Source organism: Ochlerotatus camptorhynchus, unplaced genomic scaffold (genome assembly GCF_037179485.1).
Source record: "Ochlerotatus camptorhynchus isolate MF236.1 unplaced genomic scaffold, CSIRO-AGI_Acam_v1.1 ptg000274l, whole genome shotgun sequence".
NCBI lineage: Eukaryota > Metazoa > Arthropoda > Insecta > Diptera > Culicidae > Ochlerotatus > Ochlerotatus camptorhynchus.
In genome coordinates, this window is record NW_027040763.1 from 1450731 (window position 1) to 1463561 (window position 12831).

At 44.7% G+C, this 12831-nt stretch overlaps 40 non-coding genes across 40 annotated transcripts; all 40 read right to left on the reverse strand.

Annotated features, from left to right (window-relative positions):
• Positions 1-26: 26 nt before the first annotated feature.
• Positions 27-145, reverse strand: LOC135706185 (5S ribosomal RNA). Its single transcript, XR_010518152.1, has one exon. It is a non-coding gene; the product is annotated as a 5S ribosomal RNA (ribosomal RNA).
• Positions 146-352: 207 nt separating this feature from the next.
• On the reverse strand, positions 353-471 carry LOC135706126 (5S ribosomal RNA). Its single transcript, XR_010518097.1, has one exon. It is a non-coding gene; the product is annotated as a 5S ribosomal RNA (ribosomal RNA).
• A 207-nt stretch (positions 472-678) lies between these two features.
• Positions 679-797, reverse strand: LOC135705897 (5S ribosomal RNA). The gene has a single exon (XR_010517881.1). It is a non-coding gene; the product is annotated as a 5S ribosomal RNA (ribosomal RNA).
• A 208-nt stretch (positions 798-1005) lies between these two features.
• On the reverse strand, positions 1006-1124 carry LOC135705899 (5S ribosomal RNA). Its single transcript, XR_010517882.1, has one exon. It is a non-coding gene; the product is annotated as a 5S ribosomal RNA (ribosomal RNA).
• Positions 1125-1320: 196 nt separating this feature from the next.
• On the reverse strand, positions 1321-1439 carry LOC135705900 (5S ribosomal RNA). Its single transcript, XR_010517883.1, has one exon. It is a non-coding gene; the product is annotated as a 5S ribosomal RNA (ribosomal RNA).
• Positions 1440-1646: 207 nt separating this feature from the next.
• Positions 1647-1765, reverse strand: LOC135706127 (5S ribosomal RNA). The gene has a single exon (XR_010518098.1). It is a non-coding gene; the product is annotated as a 5S ribosomal RNA (ribosomal RNA).
• A 207-nt stretch (positions 1766-1972) lies between these two features.
• On the reverse strand, positions 1973-2091 carry LOC135705901 (5S ribosomal RNA). The gene has a single exon (XR_010517884.1). It is a non-coding gene; the product is annotated as a 5S ribosomal RNA (ribosomal RNA).
• Positions 2092-2287: 196 nt separating this feature from the next.
• On the reverse strand, positions 2288-2406 carry LOC135705902 (5S ribosomal RNA). The gene has a single exon (XR_010517885.1). It is a non-coding gene; the product is annotated as a 5S ribosomal RNA (ribosomal RNA).
• Positions 2407-2613: 207 nt separating this feature from the next.
• Positions 2614-2732, reverse strand: LOC135706128 (5S ribosomal RNA). Its single transcript, XR_010518099.1, has one exon. It is a non-coding gene; the product is annotated as a 5S ribosomal RNA (ribosomal RNA).
• A 207-nt stretch (positions 2733-2939) lies between these two features.
• Positions 2940-3058, reverse strand: LOC135706129 (5S ribosomal RNA). Its single transcript, XR_010518100.1, has one exon. It is a non-coding gene; the product is annotated as a 5S ribosomal RNA (ribosomal RNA).
• A 208-nt stretch (positions 3059-3266) lies between these two features.
• LOC135705904 (5S ribosomal RNA) lies at positions 3267-3385 on the reverse strand. The gene has a single exon (XR_010517887.1). It is a non-coding gene; the product is annotated as a 5S ribosomal RNA (ribosomal RNA).
• Positions 3386-3593: 208 nt separating this feature from the next.
• Positions 3594-3712, reverse strand: LOC135705905 (5S ribosomal RNA). Its single transcript, XR_010517888.1, has one exon. It is a non-coding gene; the product is annotated as a 5S ribosomal RNA (ribosomal RNA).
• A 208-nt stretch (positions 3713-3920) lies between these two features.
• On the reverse strand, positions 3921-4039 carry LOC135705906 (5S ribosomal RNA). Its single transcript, XR_010517889.1, has one exon. It is a non-coding gene; the product is annotated as a 5S ribosomal RNA (ribosomal RNA).
• A 196-nt stretch (positions 4040-4235) lies between these two features.
• On the reverse strand, positions 4236-4354 carry LOC135705907 (5S ribosomal RNA). Its single transcript, XR_010517890.1, has one exon. It is a non-coding gene; the product is annotated as a 5S ribosomal RNA (ribosomal RNA).
• A 207-nt stretch (positions 4355-4561) lies between these two features.
• LOC135705908 (5S ribosomal RNA) lies at positions 4562-4680 on the reverse strand. The gene has a single exon (XR_010517891.1). It is a non-coding gene; the product is annotated as a 5S ribosomal RNA (ribosomal RNA).
• Positions 4681-4876: 196 nt separating this feature from the next.
• LOC135705909 (5S ribosomal RNA) lies at positions 4877-4995 on the reverse strand. Its single transcript, XR_010517892.1, has one exon. It is a non-coding gene; the product is annotated as a 5S ribosomal RNA (ribosomal RNA).
• Positions 4996-5202: 207 nt separating this feature from the next.
• Positions 5203-5321, reverse strand: LOC135705910 (5S ribosomal RNA). Its single transcript, XR_010517893.1, has one exon. It is a non-coding gene; the product is annotated as a 5S ribosomal RNA (ribosomal RNA).
• A 208-nt stretch (positions 5322-5529) lies between these two features.
• On the reverse strand, positions 5530-5648 carry LOC135705911 (5S ribosomal RNA). Its single transcript, XR_010517894.1, has one exon. It is a non-coding gene; the product is annotated as a 5S ribosomal RNA (ribosomal RNA).
• Positions 5649-5856: 208 nt separating this feature from the next.
• LOC135705912 (5S ribosomal RNA) lies at positions 5857-5975 on the reverse strand. Its single transcript, XR_010517895.1, has one exon. It is a non-coding gene; the product is annotated as a 5S ribosomal RNA (ribosomal RNA).
• A 208-nt stretch (positions 5976-6183) lies between these two features.
• LOC135705913 (5S ribosomal RNA) lies at positions 6184-6302 on the reverse strand. Its single transcript, XR_010517896.1, has one exon. It is a non-coding gene; the product is annotated as a 5S ribosomal RNA (ribosomal RNA).
• A 207-nt stretch (positions 6303-6509) lies between these two features.
• On the reverse strand, positions 6510-6628 carry LOC135705916 (5S ribosomal RNA). Its single transcript, XR_010517898.1, has one exon. It is a non-coding gene; the product is annotated as a 5S ribosomal RNA (ribosomal RNA).
• Positions 6629-6836: 208 nt separating this feature from the next.
• Positions 6837-6955, reverse strand: LOC135705917 (5S ribosomal RNA). The gene has a single exon (XR_010517899.1). It is a non-coding gene; the product is annotated as a 5S ribosomal RNA (ribosomal RNA).
• A 196-nt stretch (positions 6956-7151) lies between these two features.
• LOC135706150 (5S ribosomal RNA) lies at positions 7152-7271 on the reverse strand. The gene has a single exon (XR_010518118.1). It is a non-coding gene; the product is annotated as a 5S ribosomal RNA (ribosomal RNA).
• A 208-nt stretch (positions 7272-7479) lies between these two features.
• On the reverse strand, positions 7480-7598 carry LOC135705918 (5S ribosomal RNA). The gene has a single exon (XR_010517900.1). It is a non-coding gene; the product is annotated as a 5S ribosomal RNA (ribosomal RNA).
• A 208-nt stretch (positions 7599-7806) lies between these two features.
• Positions 7807-7925, reverse strand: LOC135705919 (5S ribosomal RNA). The gene has a single exon (XR_010517901.1). It is a non-coding gene; the product is annotated as a 5S ribosomal RNA (ribosomal RNA).
• A 208-nt stretch (positions 7926-8133) lies between these two features.
• LOC135705920 (5S ribosomal RNA) lies at positions 8134-8252 on the reverse strand. Its single transcript, XR_010517902.1, has one exon. It is a non-coding gene; the product is annotated as a 5S ribosomal RNA (ribosomal RNA).
• Positions 8253-8460: 208 nt separating this feature from the next.
• On the reverse strand, positions 8461-8579 carry LOC135705921 (5S ribosomal RNA). Its single transcript, XR_010517903.1, has one exon. It is a non-coding gene; the product is annotated as a 5S ribosomal RNA (ribosomal RNA).
• A 207-nt stretch (positions 8580-8786) lies between these two features.
• LOC135705922 (5S ribosomal RNA) lies at positions 8787-8905 on the reverse strand. Its single transcript, XR_010517904.1, has one exon. It is a non-coding gene; the product is annotated as a 5S ribosomal RNA (ribosomal RNA).
• Positions 8906-9101: 196 nt separating this feature from the next.
• LOC135705923 (5S ribosomal RNA) lies at positions 9102-9220 on the reverse strand. The gene has a single exon (XR_010517905.1). It is a non-coding gene; the product is annotated as a 5S ribosomal RNA (ribosomal RNA).
• A 207-nt stretch (positions 9221-9427) lies between these two features.
• LOC135705924 (5S ribosomal RNA) lies at positions 9428-9546 on the reverse strand. The gene has a single exon (XR_010517906.1). It is a non-coding gene; the product is annotated as a 5S ribosomal RNA (ribosomal RNA).
• A 196-nt stretch (positions 9547-9742) lies between these two features.
• On the reverse strand, positions 9743-9861 carry LOC135705926 (5S ribosomal RNA). The gene has a single exon (XR_010517907.1). It is a non-coding gene; the product is annotated as a 5S ribosomal RNA (ribosomal RNA).
• A 208-nt stretch (positions 9862-10069) lies between these two features.
• On the reverse strand, positions 10070-10188 carry LOC135705928 (5S ribosomal RNA). The gene has a single exon (XR_010517909.1). It is a non-coding gene; the product is annotated as a 5S ribosomal RNA (ribosomal RNA).
• A 196-nt stretch (positions 10189-10384) lies between these two features.
• LOC135705929 (5S ribosomal RNA) lies at positions 10385-10503 on the reverse strand. The gene has a single exon (XR_010517910.1). It is a non-coding gene; the product is annotated as a 5S ribosomal RNA (ribosomal RNA).
• Positions 10504-10710: 207 nt separating this feature from the next.
• On the reverse strand, positions 10711-10829 carry LOC135705930 (5S ribosomal RNA). Its single transcript, XR_010517911.1, has one exon. It is a non-coding gene; the product is annotated as a 5S ribosomal RNA (ribosomal RNA).
• Positions 10830-11037: 208 nt separating this feature from the next.
• Positions 11038-11156, reverse strand: LOC135705932 (5S ribosomal RNA). Its single transcript, XR_010517912.1, has one exon. It is a non-coding gene; the product is annotated as a 5S ribosomal RNA (ribosomal RNA).
• Positions 11157-11363: 207 nt separating this feature from the next.
• Positions 11364-11482, reverse strand: LOC135705933 (5S ribosomal RNA). The gene has a single exon (XR_010517913.1). It is a non-coding gene; the product is annotated as a 5S ribosomal RNA (ribosomal RNA).
• Positions 11483-11678: 196 nt separating this feature from the next.
• Positions 11679-11797, reverse strand: LOC135705934 (5S ribosomal RNA). The gene has a single exon (XR_010517914.1). It is a non-coding gene; the product is annotated as a 5S ribosomal RNA (ribosomal RNA).
• Positions 11798-12004: 207 nt separating this feature from the next.
• LOC135706130 (5S ribosomal RNA) lies at positions 12005-12123 on the reverse strand. Its single transcript, XR_010518101.1, has one exon. It is a non-coding gene; the product is annotated as a 5S ribosomal RNA (ribosomal RNA).
• A 207-nt stretch (positions 12124-12330) lies between these two features.
• LOC135706133 (5S ribosomal RNA) lies at positions 12331-12449 on the reverse strand. The gene has a single exon (XR_010518103.1). It is a non-coding gene; the product is annotated as a 5S ribosomal RNA (ribosomal RNA).
• A 207-nt stretch (positions 12450-12656) lies between these two features.
• On the reverse strand, positions 12657-12775 carry LOC135705935 (5S ribosomal RNA). Its single transcript, XR_010517915.1, has one exon. It is a non-coding gene; the product is annotated as a 5S ribosomal RNA (ribosomal RNA).
• Between the last annotated feature and the right edge of the window lie 56 nt (positions 12776-12831).

A 12831-nucleotide genomic window follows, 5' to 3' on the forward strand; every position in this document is an offset into this window, starting at 1 on the left:
CCTTCGGGACGACTAAAAAGCAAAAAGGCCAACGACACGCGACGTTCCCAAGCGGTCACCCATCTAAGTACTAATCGCGCCCAATGTTGCTTAACTTCGGTGATCGGACGAGAACCGGTGTTTTCAACATGGTATGATCGTTGACGAAGGCAGATAGCATAGGAGGGAGTTTTATGCTGCATTCCCATCTAGTGGGTGGTGCACGTGAAATTCGATTCTAATCGAATGCAAAATGACAACTAATATTAAATCAAATTCACTCGTACAAACGGAAGGCATCTCTCTTTCCTAATGGCAAAATAGCAATAATCCTGAGTTCGAATCCACCTTCGGGACGACTAAAAAGCAAAAAGGCCAACGACACGCGACGTTCCCAAGCGGTCACCCATCTAAGTACTAATCGCGCCCAATGTTGCTTAACTTCGGTGATCGGACGAGAACCGGTGTTTTCAACATGGTATGATCGTTGAAGAAGGCAGACAGCATAGGAGGGAGTTTTATGCTGCATTCCCATCTAGTGGGTGGTGCACGTGAAATTCGATTCTAATCGAATACAAAATGACAACTAATATGAAATCAAATTCACTCGTACAAACGGAAGGCATCTCTCTTTCCTAATGGCAAAATAGCAATAATCCTGAGTTCGAATCCACCTTCGGGACGACTAAAAAGCAAAAAGGCCAACGACACGCGACGTTCCCAAGCGGTCACCCATCTAAGTACTAATCGCGCCCAATGTTGCTTAACTTCGGTGATCGGACGAGAACCGGTGTTTTCAACATGGTATGATCGTTGACGAAGGCAGACAGCATAGGAGGGAGTTTTATGCTGCATTCCCATCAAGTGGGTGGTGCACGTGAAATTCGATTCTAATCGAATGGGGCTAATATCTGCTAAGAGAATGCAAAATGACAACTAATATGAAATCAAATTCACTATCTCTAATGGCAAAATAGCAATAATCCTGAGTTCGAATCCACCTTCGGGACGACTAAAAAGCAAAAAGGCCAACGACACGCGACGTTCCCAAGCGGTCACCCATCTAAGTACTAATCGCGCCCAATGTTGCTTAACTTCGGTGATCGGACGAGAACCGGTGTTTTCAACATGGTATGATCGTTGACGAAGGCAGGCAGCATAGGAGGGAGTTTTATGCTGCATTCCCATCAAGTGGGTGGTGCACGTGAAATTCGATTCTAATCGAATGGGGCTAATATCTTCTAAGAGAATGCAAAATGACATCAAATTCACTATCTCTAATGGCAAAATAGCAATAATCCTGAGTTCGAATCCACCTTCGGGACGACTAAAAAGCAAAAAGGCCAACGACACGCGACGTTCCCAAGCGGTCACCCATCTAAGTACTAATCGCGCCCAATGTTGCTTAACTTCGGTGATCGGACGAGAACCGGTGTTTTCAACATGGTATGATCGTTGACGAAGGCAGATAGCATAGGAGGGAGTTTTATGCTGCATTCCCATCTAGTGGGTGGTGCACGTGAAATTCGATTCTAATCGAATGCAAAATGACAACTAATATTAAATCAAATTCACTCGTACAAACGGAAGGCATCTCTCTTTCCTAATGGCAAAATAGCAATAATCCTGAGTTCGAATCCACCTTCGGGACGACTAAAAAGCAAAAAGGCCAACGACACGCGACGTTCCCAAGCGGTCACCCATCTAAGTACTAATCGCGCCCAATGTTGCTTAACTTCGGTGATCGGACGAGAACCGGTGTTTTCAACATGGTATGATCGTTGAAGAAGGCAGACAGCATAGGAGGGAGTTTTATGCTGCATTCCCATCTAGTGGGTGGTGCACGTGAAATTCGATTCTAATCGAATACAAAATGACAACTAATATGAAATCAAATTCACTCCTACAAACGGAAGGCATCTCTCTTTCCTAATGGCAAAATAGCAATAATCCTGAGTTCGAATCCACCTTCGGGACGACTAAAAAGCAAAAAGGCCAACGACACGCGACGTTCCCAAGCGGTCACCCATCTAAGTACTAATCGCGCCCAATGTTGCTTAACTTCGGTGATCGGACGAGAACCGGTGTTTTCAACATGGTATGATCGTTGACGAAGGCGGACAGCATAGGAGGGAGTTTTATGCTGCATTCCCATCTAGTGGGTGGTGCACGTGAAATTCGATTCTAATCGAATGGGGCTAATATCTTCTAAGAGAATGCAAAATGACATCAAATTCACTATCTCTAATGGCAAAATAGCAATAATCCTGAGTTCGAATCCACCTTCGGGACGACTAAAAAGCAAAAAGGCCAACGACACGCGACGTTCCCAAGCGGTCACCCATCTAAGTACTAATCGCGCCCAATGTTGCTTAACTTCGGTGATCGGACGAGAACCGGTGTTTTCAACATGGTATGATCGTTGACGAAGGCAGATAGCATAGGAGGGAGTTTTATGCTGCATTCCCATCTAGTGGGTGGTGCACGTGAAATTCGATTCTAATCGAATGCAAAATGACAACTAATATTAAATCAAATTCACTCCTACAAACGGAAGGCATCTCTCTTTCCTAATGGCAAAATAGCAATAATCCTGAGTTCGAATCCACCTTCGGGACGACTAAAAAGCAAAAAGGCCAACGACACGCGACGTTCCCAAGCGGTCACCCATCTAAGTACTAATCGCGCCCAATGTTGCTTAACTTCGGTGATCGGACGAGAACCGGTGTTTTCAACATGGTATGATCGTTGAAGAAGGCAGACAGCATAGGAGGGAGTTTTATGCTGCATTCCCATCTAGTGGGTGGTGCACGTGAAATTCGATTCTAATCGAATACAAAATGACAACTAATATGAAATCAAATTCACTCGTACAAACGGAAGGCATCTCTCTTTCCTAATGGCAAAATAGCAATAATCCTGAGTTCGAATCCACCTTCGGGACGACTAAAAAGCAAAAAGGCCAACGACACGCGACGTTCCCAAGCGGTCACCCATCTAAGTACTAATCGCGCCCAATGTTGCTTAACTTCGGTGATCGGACGAGAACCGGTGTTTTCAACATGGTATGATCGTTGAAGAAGGCAGACAGCATAGGAGGGAGTTTTATGCTGCATTCCCATCTAGTGGGTGGTGCACGTGAAATTCGATTCTAATCGAATGGGGCTAATATCTGCTAAGAGAATGCAAAATGACAACTAATATGAAATCAAATTCACTATCTCTAATTGCAAAATAGCAATAATCCTGAGTTCGAATCCACCTTCGGGACGACTAAAAAGCAAAAAGGCCAACGACACGCGACGTTCCCAAGCGGTCACCCATCTAAGTACTAATCGCGCCCAATGTTGCTTAACTTCGGTGATCGGACGAGAACCGGTGTTTTCAACATGGTATGATCGTTGACGAAGGCAGACAGCATAGGAGGGAGTTTTATGCTGCATTCCCATCAAGTGGGTGGTGCACGTGAAATTCGATTCTAATCGAATGGGGCTAATATCTGCTAAGAGAATGCAAAATGACAACTAATATGAAATCAAATTCACTATCTCTAATTGCAAAATAGCAATAATCCTGAGTTCGAATCCACCTTCGGGACGACTAAAAAGCAAAAAGGCCAACGACACGCGACGTTCCCAAGCGGTCACCCATCTAAGTACTAATCGCGCCCAATGTTGCTTAACTTCGGTGATCGGACGAGAACCGGTGTTTTCAACATGGTATGATCGTTGACGAAGGCAGGCAGCATAGGAGGGAGTTTTATGCTGCATTCCCATCAAGTGGGTGGTGCACGTGAAATTCGATTCTAATCGAATGGGGCTAATATCTGCTAAGAGAATGCAAAATGACAACTAATATGAAATCAAATTCACTATCTCTAATGGCAAAATAGCAATAATCCTGAGTTCGAATCCACCTTCGGGACGACTAAAAAGCAAAAAGGCCAACGACACGCGACGTTCCCAAGCGGTCACCCATCTAAGTACTAATCGCGCCCAATGTTGCTTAACTTCGGTGATCGGACGAGAACCGGTGTTTTCAACATGGTATGATCGTTGACGAAGGCGGACAGCATAGGAGGGAGTTTTATGCTGCATTCCCATCTAGTGGGTGGTGCACGTGAAATTCGATTCTAATCGAATGGGGCTAATATCTTCTAAGAGAATGCAAAATGACATCAAATTCACTATCTCTAATGGCAAAATAGCAATAATCCTGAGTTCGAATCCACCTTCGGGACGACTAAAAAGCAAAAAGGCCAACGACACGCGACGTTCCCAAGCGGTCACCCATCTAAGTACTAATCGCGCCCAATGTTGCTTAACTTCGGTGATCGGACGAGAACCGGTGTTTTCAACATGGTATGATCGTTGACGAAGGCAGACAGCATAGGAGGGAGTTTTATGCTGCATTCCCATCTAGTGGGTGGTGCACGTGAAATTCGATTCTAATCGAATGCAAAATGACAACTAATATTAAATCAAATTCACTCCTACAAACGGAAGGCATCTCTCTTTCCTAATGGCAAAATAGCAATAATCCTGAGTTCGAATCCACCTTCGGGACGACTAAAAAGCAAAAAGGCCAACGACACGCGACGTTCCCAAGCGGTCACCCATCTAAGTACTAATCGCGCCCAATGTTGCTTAACTTCGGTGATCGGACGAGAACCGGTGTTTTCAACATGGTATGATCGTTGACGAAGGCAGACAGCATAGGAGGGAGTTTTATGCTGCATTCCCATCTAGTGGGTGGTGCACGTGAAATTCGATTCTAATCGAATGGGGCTAATATCTTCTACGAGAATGCAAAATGACATCAAATTCACTATCTCTAATGGCAAAATAGCAATAATCCTGAGTTCGAATCCACCTTCGGGACGACTAAAAAGCAAAAAGGCCAACGACACGCGACGTTCCCAAGCGGTCACCCATCTAAGTACTAATCGCGCCCAATGTTGCTTAACTTCGGTGATCGGACGAGAACCGGTGTTTTCAACATGGTATGATCGTTGACGAAGGCAGATAGCATAGGAGGGAGTTTTATGCTGCATTCCCATCTAGTGGGTGGTGCACGTGAAATTCGATTCTAATCGAATGCAAAATGACAACTAATATGAAATCAAATTCACTCCTACAAACGGAAGGCATCTCTCTTTCCTAATGGCAAAATAGCAATAATCCTGAGTTCGAATCCACCTTCGGGACGACTAAAAAGCAAAAAGGCCAACGACACGCGACGTTCCCAAGCGGTCACCCATCTAAGTACTAATCGCGCCCAATGTTGCTTAACTTCGGTGATCGGACGAGAACCGGTGTTTTCAACATGGTATGATCGTTGACGAAGGCGGACAGCATAGGAGAGAGTTTTATGCTGCATTCCCATCTAGTGGGTGGTGCACGTGAAATTCGATTCTAATCGAATGGGGCTAATATCTGCTAAGAGAATGCAAAATGACAACTAATATGAAATCAAATTCACTATCTCTAATGGCAAAATAGCAATAATCCTGAGTTCGAATCCACCTTCGGGACGACTAAAAAGCAAAAAGGCCAACGACACGCGACGTTCCCAAGCGGTCACCCATCTAAGTACTAATCGCGCCCAATGTTGCTTAACTTCGGTGATCGGACGAGAACCGGTGTTTTCAACATGGTATGATCGTTGACGAAGGCAGGCAGCATAGGAGGGAGTTTTATGCTGCATTCCCATCAAGTGGGTGGTGCACGTGAAATTCGATTCTAATCGAATGGGGCTAATATCTGCTAAGAGAATGCAAAATGACAACTAATATGAAATCAAATTCACTATCTCTAATGGCAAAATAGCAATAATCCTGAGTTCGAATCCACCTTCGGGACGACTAAAAAGCAAAAAGGCCAACGACACGCGACGTTCCCAAGCGGTCACCCATCTAAGTACTAATCGCGCCCAATGTTGCTTAACTTCGGTGATCGGACGAGAACCGGTGTTTTCAACATGGTATGATCGTTGACGAAGGCAGGCAGCATAGGAGGGAGTTTTATGCTGCATTCCCATCAAGTGGGTGGTGCACGTGAAATTCGATTCTAATCGAATGGGGCTAATATCTGCTAAGAGAATGCAAAATGACAACTAATATGAAATCAAATTCACTATCTCTAATGGCAAAATAGCAATAATCCTGAGTTCGAATCCACCTTCGGGACGACTAAAAAGCAAAAAGGCCAACGACACGCGACGTTCCCAAGCGGTCACCCATCTAAGTACTAATCGCGCCCAATGTTGCTTAACTTCGGTGATCGGACGAGAACCGGTGTTTTCAACATGGTATGATCGTTGACGAAGGCGGACAGCATAGGAGGGAGTTTTATGCTGCATTCCCATCTAGTGGGTGGTGCACGTGAAATTCGATTCTAATCGAATACAAAATGACAACTAATATGAAATCAAATTCACTCGTACAAACGGAAGGCATCTCTCTTTCCTAATGGCAAAATAGCAATAATCCTGAGTTCGAATCCACCTTCGGGACGACTAAAAAGCAAAAAGGCCAACGACACGCGACGTTCCCAAGCGGTCACCCATCTAAGTACTAATCGCGCCCAATGTTGCTTAACTTCGGTGATCGGACGAGAACCGGTGTTTTCAACATGGTATGATCGTTGACGAAGGCAGACAGCATAGGAGGGAGTTTTATGCTGCATTCCCATCAAGTGGGTGGTGCACGTGAAATTCGATTCTAATCGAATGGGGCTAATATCTGCTAAGAGAATGCAAAATGACAACTAATATGAAATCAAATTCACTATCTCTAATTGCAAAATAGCAATAATCCTGAGTTCGAATCCACCTTCGGGACGACTAAAAAGCAAAAAGGCCAACGACACGCGACGTTCCCAAGCGGTCACCCATCTAAGTACTAATCGCGCCCAATGTTGCTTAACTTCGGTGATCGGACGAGAACCGGTGTTTTCAACATGGTATGATCGTTGACGAAGGCGGACAGCATAGGAGGGAGATTTATGCTGCATTCCCATCAAGTGGGTGGTGCACGTGAAATTCGATTCTAATCGAATGGGGCTAATATCTTCTAAGAGAATGCAAAATGACATCAAATTCACTATCTCTAATGGCAAAATAGCAATAATCCTGAGTTCGAATCCACCTTCGGGACGACTAAAAAGCAAAAAGGCCAACGGACACGCGACGTTCCCAAGCGGTCACCCATCTAAGTACTAATCGCGCCCAATGTTGCTTAACTTCGGTGATCGGACGAGAACCGGTGTTTTCAACATGGTATGATCGTTGACGAAGGCAGATAGCATAGGAGGGAGTTTTATGCTGCATTCCCATCTAGTGGGTGGTGCACGTGAAATTCGATTCTAATCGAATGGGGCTAATATCTGCTAAGAGAATGCAAAATGACAACTAATATGAAATCAAATTCACTATCTCTAATGGCAAAATAGCAATAATCCTGAGTTCGAATCCACCTTCGGGACGACTAAAAAGCAAAAAGGCCAACGACACGCGACGTTCCCAAGCGGTCACCCATCTAAGTACTAATCGCGCCCAATGTTGCTTAACTTCGGTGATCGGACGAGAACCGGTGTTTTCAACATGGTATGATCGTTGACGAAGGCAGACAGCATAGGAGGGAGTTTTATGCTGCATTCCCATCAAGTGGGTGGTGCACGTGAAATTCGATTCTAATCGAATGGGGCTAATATCTGCTAAGAGAATGCAAAATGACAACTAATATGAAATCAAATTCACTATCTCTAATGGCAAAATAGCAATAATCCTGAGTTCGAATCCACCTTCGGGACGACTAAAAAGCAAAAAGGCCAACGACACGCGACGTTCCCAAGCGGTCACCCATCTAAGTACTAATCGCGCCCAATGTTGCTTAACTTCGGTGATCGGACGAGAACCGGTGTTTTCAACATGGTATGATCGTTGACGAAGGCAGATAGCATAGGAGGGAGTTTTATGCTGCATTCCCATCAAGTGGGTGGTGCACGTGAAATTCGATTCTAATCGAATGGGGCTAATATCTGCTAAGAGAATGCAAAATGACAACTAATATGAAATCAAATTCACTATCTCTAATGGCAAAATAGCAATAATCCTGAGTTCGAATCCACCTTCGGGACGACTAAAAAGCAAAAAGGCCAACGACACGCGACGTTCCCAAGCGGTCACCCATCTAAGTACTAATCGCGCCCAATGTTGCTTAACTTCGGTGATCGGACGAGAACCGGTGTTTTCAACATGGTATGATCGTTGACGAAGGCAGGCAGCATAGGAGGGAGTTTTATGCTGCATTCCCATCAAGTGGGTGGTGCACGTGAAATTCGATTCTAATCGAATGGGGCTAATATCTGCTAAGAGAATGCAAAATGACAACTAATATGAAATCAAATTCACTATCTCTAATGGCAAAATAGCAATAATCCTGAGTTCGAATCCACCTTCGGGACGACTAAAAAGCAAAAAGGCCAACGACACGCGACGTTCCCAAGCGGTCACCCATCTAAGTACTAATCGCGCCCAATGTTGCTTAACTTCGGTGATCGGACGAGAACCGGTGTTTTCAACATGGTATGATCGTTGACGAAGGCAGATAGCATAGGAGGGAGTTTTATGCTGCATTCCCATCTAGTGGGTGGTGCACGTGAAATTCGATTCTAATCGAATGCAAAATGACAACTAATATTAAATCAAATTCACTCCTACAAACGGAAGGCATCTCTCTTTCCTAATGGCAAAATAGCAATAATCCTGAGTTCGAATCCACCTTCGGGACGACTAAAAAGCAAAAAGGCCAACGACACGCGACGTTCCCAAGCGGTCACCCATCTAAGTACTAATCGCGCCCAATGTTGCTTAACTTCGGTGATCGGACGAGAACCGGTGTTTTCAACATGGTATGATCGTTGACGAAGGCGGACAGCATAGGAGGGAGTTTTATGCTGCATTCCCATCTAGTGGGTGGTGCACGTGAAATTCGATTCTAATCGAATGGGGCTAATATCTTCTAAGAGAATGCAAAATGACATCAAATTCACTATCTCTAATGGCAAAATAGCAATAATCCTGAGTTCGAATCCACCTTCGGGACGACTAAAAAGCAAAAAGGCCAACGACACGCGACGTTCCCAAGCGGTCACCCATCTAAGTACTAATCGCGCCCAATGTTGCTTAACTTCGGTGATCGGACGAGAACCGGTGTTTTCAACATGGTATGATCGTTGACGAAGGCAGATAGCATAGGAGGGAGTTTTATGCTGCATTCCCATCTAGTGGGTGGTGCACGTGAAATTCGATTCTAATCGAATGCAAAATGACAACTAATATTAAATCAAATTCACTCCTACAAACGGAAGGCATCTCTCTTTCCTAATGGCAAAATAGCAATAATCCTGAGTTCGAATCCACCTTCGGGACGACTAAAAAGCAAAAAGGCCAACGACACGCGACGTTCCCAAGCGGTCACCCATCTAAGTACTAATCGCGCCCAATGTTGCTTAACTTCGGTGATCGGACGAGAACCGGTGTTTTCAACATGGTATGATCGTTGACGAAGGCGGACAGCATAGGAGGGAGTTTTATGCTGCATTCCCATCTAGTGGGTGGTGCACGTGAAATTCGATTCTAATCGAATGGGGCTAATATCTTCTAAGAGAATGCAAAATGACATCAAATTCACTATCTCTAATGGCAAAATAGCAATAATCCTGAGTTCGAATCCACCTTCGGGACGACTAAAAAGCAAAAAGGCCAACGACACGCGACGTTCCCAAGCGGTCACCCATCTAAGTACTAATCGCGCCCAATGTTGCTTAACTTCGGTGATCGGACGAGAACCGGTGTTTTCAACATGGTATGATCGTTGACGAAGGCAGACAGCATAGGAGGGAGTTTTATGCTGCATTCCCATCAAGTGGGTGGTGCACGTGAAATTCGATTCTAATCGAATGGGGCTAATATCTGCTAAGAGAATGCAAAATGACAACTAATATGAAATCAAATTCACTATCTCTAATTGCAAAATAGCAATAATCCTGAGTTCGAATCCACCTTCGGGACGACTAAAAAGCAAAAAGGCCAACGACACGCGACGTTCCCAAGCGGTCACCCATCTAAGTACTAATCGCGCCCAATGTTGCTTAACTTCGGTGATCGGACGAGAACCGGTGTTTTCAACATGGTATGATCGTTGACGAAGGCGGACAGCATAGGAGGGAGATTTATGCTGCATTCCCATCAAGTGGGTGGTGCACGTGAAATTCGATTCTAATCGAATGGGGCTAATATCTTCTAAGAGAATGCAAAATGACATCAAATTCACTATCTCTAATGGCAAAATAGCAATAATCCTGAGTTCGAATCCACCTTCGGGACGACTAAAAAGCAAAAAGGCCAACGACACGCGACGTTCCCAAGCGGTCACCCATCTAAGTACTAATCGCGCCCAATGTTGCTTAACTTCGGTGATCGGACGAGAACCGGTGTTTTCAACATGGTATGATCGTTGACGAAGGCAGATAGCATAGGAGGGAGTTTTATGCTGCATTCCCATCTAGTGGGTGGTGCACGTGAAATTCGATTCTAATCGAATGCAAAATGACAACTAATATTAAATCAAATTCACTCCTACAAACGGAAGGCATCTCTCTTTCCTAATGGCAAAATAGCAATAATCCTGAGTTCGAATCCACCTTCGGGACGACTAAAAAGCAAAAAGGCCAACGACACGCGACGTTCCCAAGCGGTCACCCATCTAAGTACTAATCGCGCCCAATGTTGCTTAACTTCGGTGATCGGACGAGAACCGGTGTTTTCAACATGGTATGATCGTTGACGAAGGCAGACAGCATAGGAGGGAGTTTTATGCTGCATTCCCATCTAGTGGGTGGTGCACGTGAAATTCGATTCTAATCGAATGGGGCTAATATCTGCTAAGAGAATGCAAAATGACAACTAATATGAAATCAAATTCACTATCTCTAATGGCAAAATAGCAATAATCCTGAGTTCAAATCCACCTTCAGGACGACTAAAAAGCAAAAAGGCCAACGACACGCGACGTTCCCAAGCGGTCACCCATCTAAGTACTAATCGCGCCCAATGTTGCTTAACTTCGGTGATCGGACGAGAACCGGTGTTTTCAACATGGTATGATCGTTGACGAAGGCAGACAGCATAGGAGGGAGTTTTATGCTGCATTCCCATCTAGTGGGTGGTGCACGTGAAATTCGATTCTAATCGAATGCAAAATGACAACTAATATTAAATCAAATTCACTCCTACAAACGGAAGGCATCTCTCTTTCCTAATGGCAAAATAGCAATAATCCTGAGTTCGAATCCACCTTCGGGACGACTAAAAAGCAAAAAGGCCAACGACACGCGACGTTCCCAAGCGGTCACCCATCTAAGTACTAATCGCGCCCAATGTTGCTTAACTTCGGTGATCGGACGAGAACCGGTGTTTTCAACATGGTATGATCGTTGACGAAGGCGGACAGCATAGGAGGGAGTTTTATGCTGCATTCCCATCTAGTGGGTGGTGCACGTGAAATTCGATTCTAATCGAATGGGGCTAATATCTTCTAAGAGAATGCAAAATGACATCAAATTCACTATCTCTAATGGCAAAATAGCAATAATCCTGAGTTCGAATCCACCTTCGGGACGACTAAAAAGCAAAAAGGCCAACGACACGCGACGTTCCCAAGCGGTCACCCATCTAAGTACTAATCGCGCCCAATGTTGCTTAACTTCGGTGATCGGACGAGAACCGGTGTTTTCAACATGGTATGATCGTTGACGAAGGCAGATAGCATAGGAGGGAGTTTTATGCTGCATTCCCATCTAGTGGGTGGTGCACGTGAAATTCGATTCTAATCGAATGCAAAATGACAACTAATATTAAATCAAATTCACTCCTACAAACGGAAGGCATCTCTCTTTCCTAATGGCAAAATAGCAATAATCCTGAGTTCGAATCCACCTTCGGGACGACTAAAAAGCAAAAAGGCCAACGACACGCGACGTTCCCAAGCGGTCACCCATCTAAGTACTAATCGCGCCCAATGTTGCTTAACTTCGGTGATCGGACGAGAACCGGTGTTTTCAACATGGTATGATCGTTGAAGAAGGCAGACAGCATAGGAGGGAGTTTTATGCTGCATTCCCATCTAGTGGGTGGTGCACGTGAAATTCGATTCTAATCGAATACAAAATGACAACTAATATGAAATCAAATTCACTCGTACAAACGGAAGGCATCTCTCTTTCCTAATGGCAAAATAGCAATAATCCTGAGTTCGAATCCACCTTCGGGACGACTAAAAAGCAAAAAGGCCAACGACACGCGACGTTCCCAAGCGGTCACCCATCTAAGTACTAATCGCGCCCAATGTTGCTTAACTTCGGTGATCGGACGAGAACCGGTGTTTTCAACATGGTATGATCGTTGAAGAAGGCAGACAGCATAGGAGGGAGTTTTATGCTGCATTCCCATCTAGTGGGTGGTGCACGTGAAATTCGATTCTAATCGAATACAAAATGACAACTAATATGAAATCAAATTCACTCCTACAAACGGAAGGCATCTCTCTTTCCTAATGGCAAAATAGCAATAATCCTGAGTTCGAATCCACCTTCGGGACGACTAAAAAGCAAAAAGGCCAACGACACGCGACGTTCCCAAGCGGTCACCCATCTAAGTACTAATCGCGCCCAATGTTGCTTAACTTCGGTGATCGGACGAGAACCGGTGTTTTCAACATGGTATGATCGTTGACGAAGGCGGACAGCATAGGAGGGAGTTTTATGCTGCATTCCCATCTAGTGGGTGGTG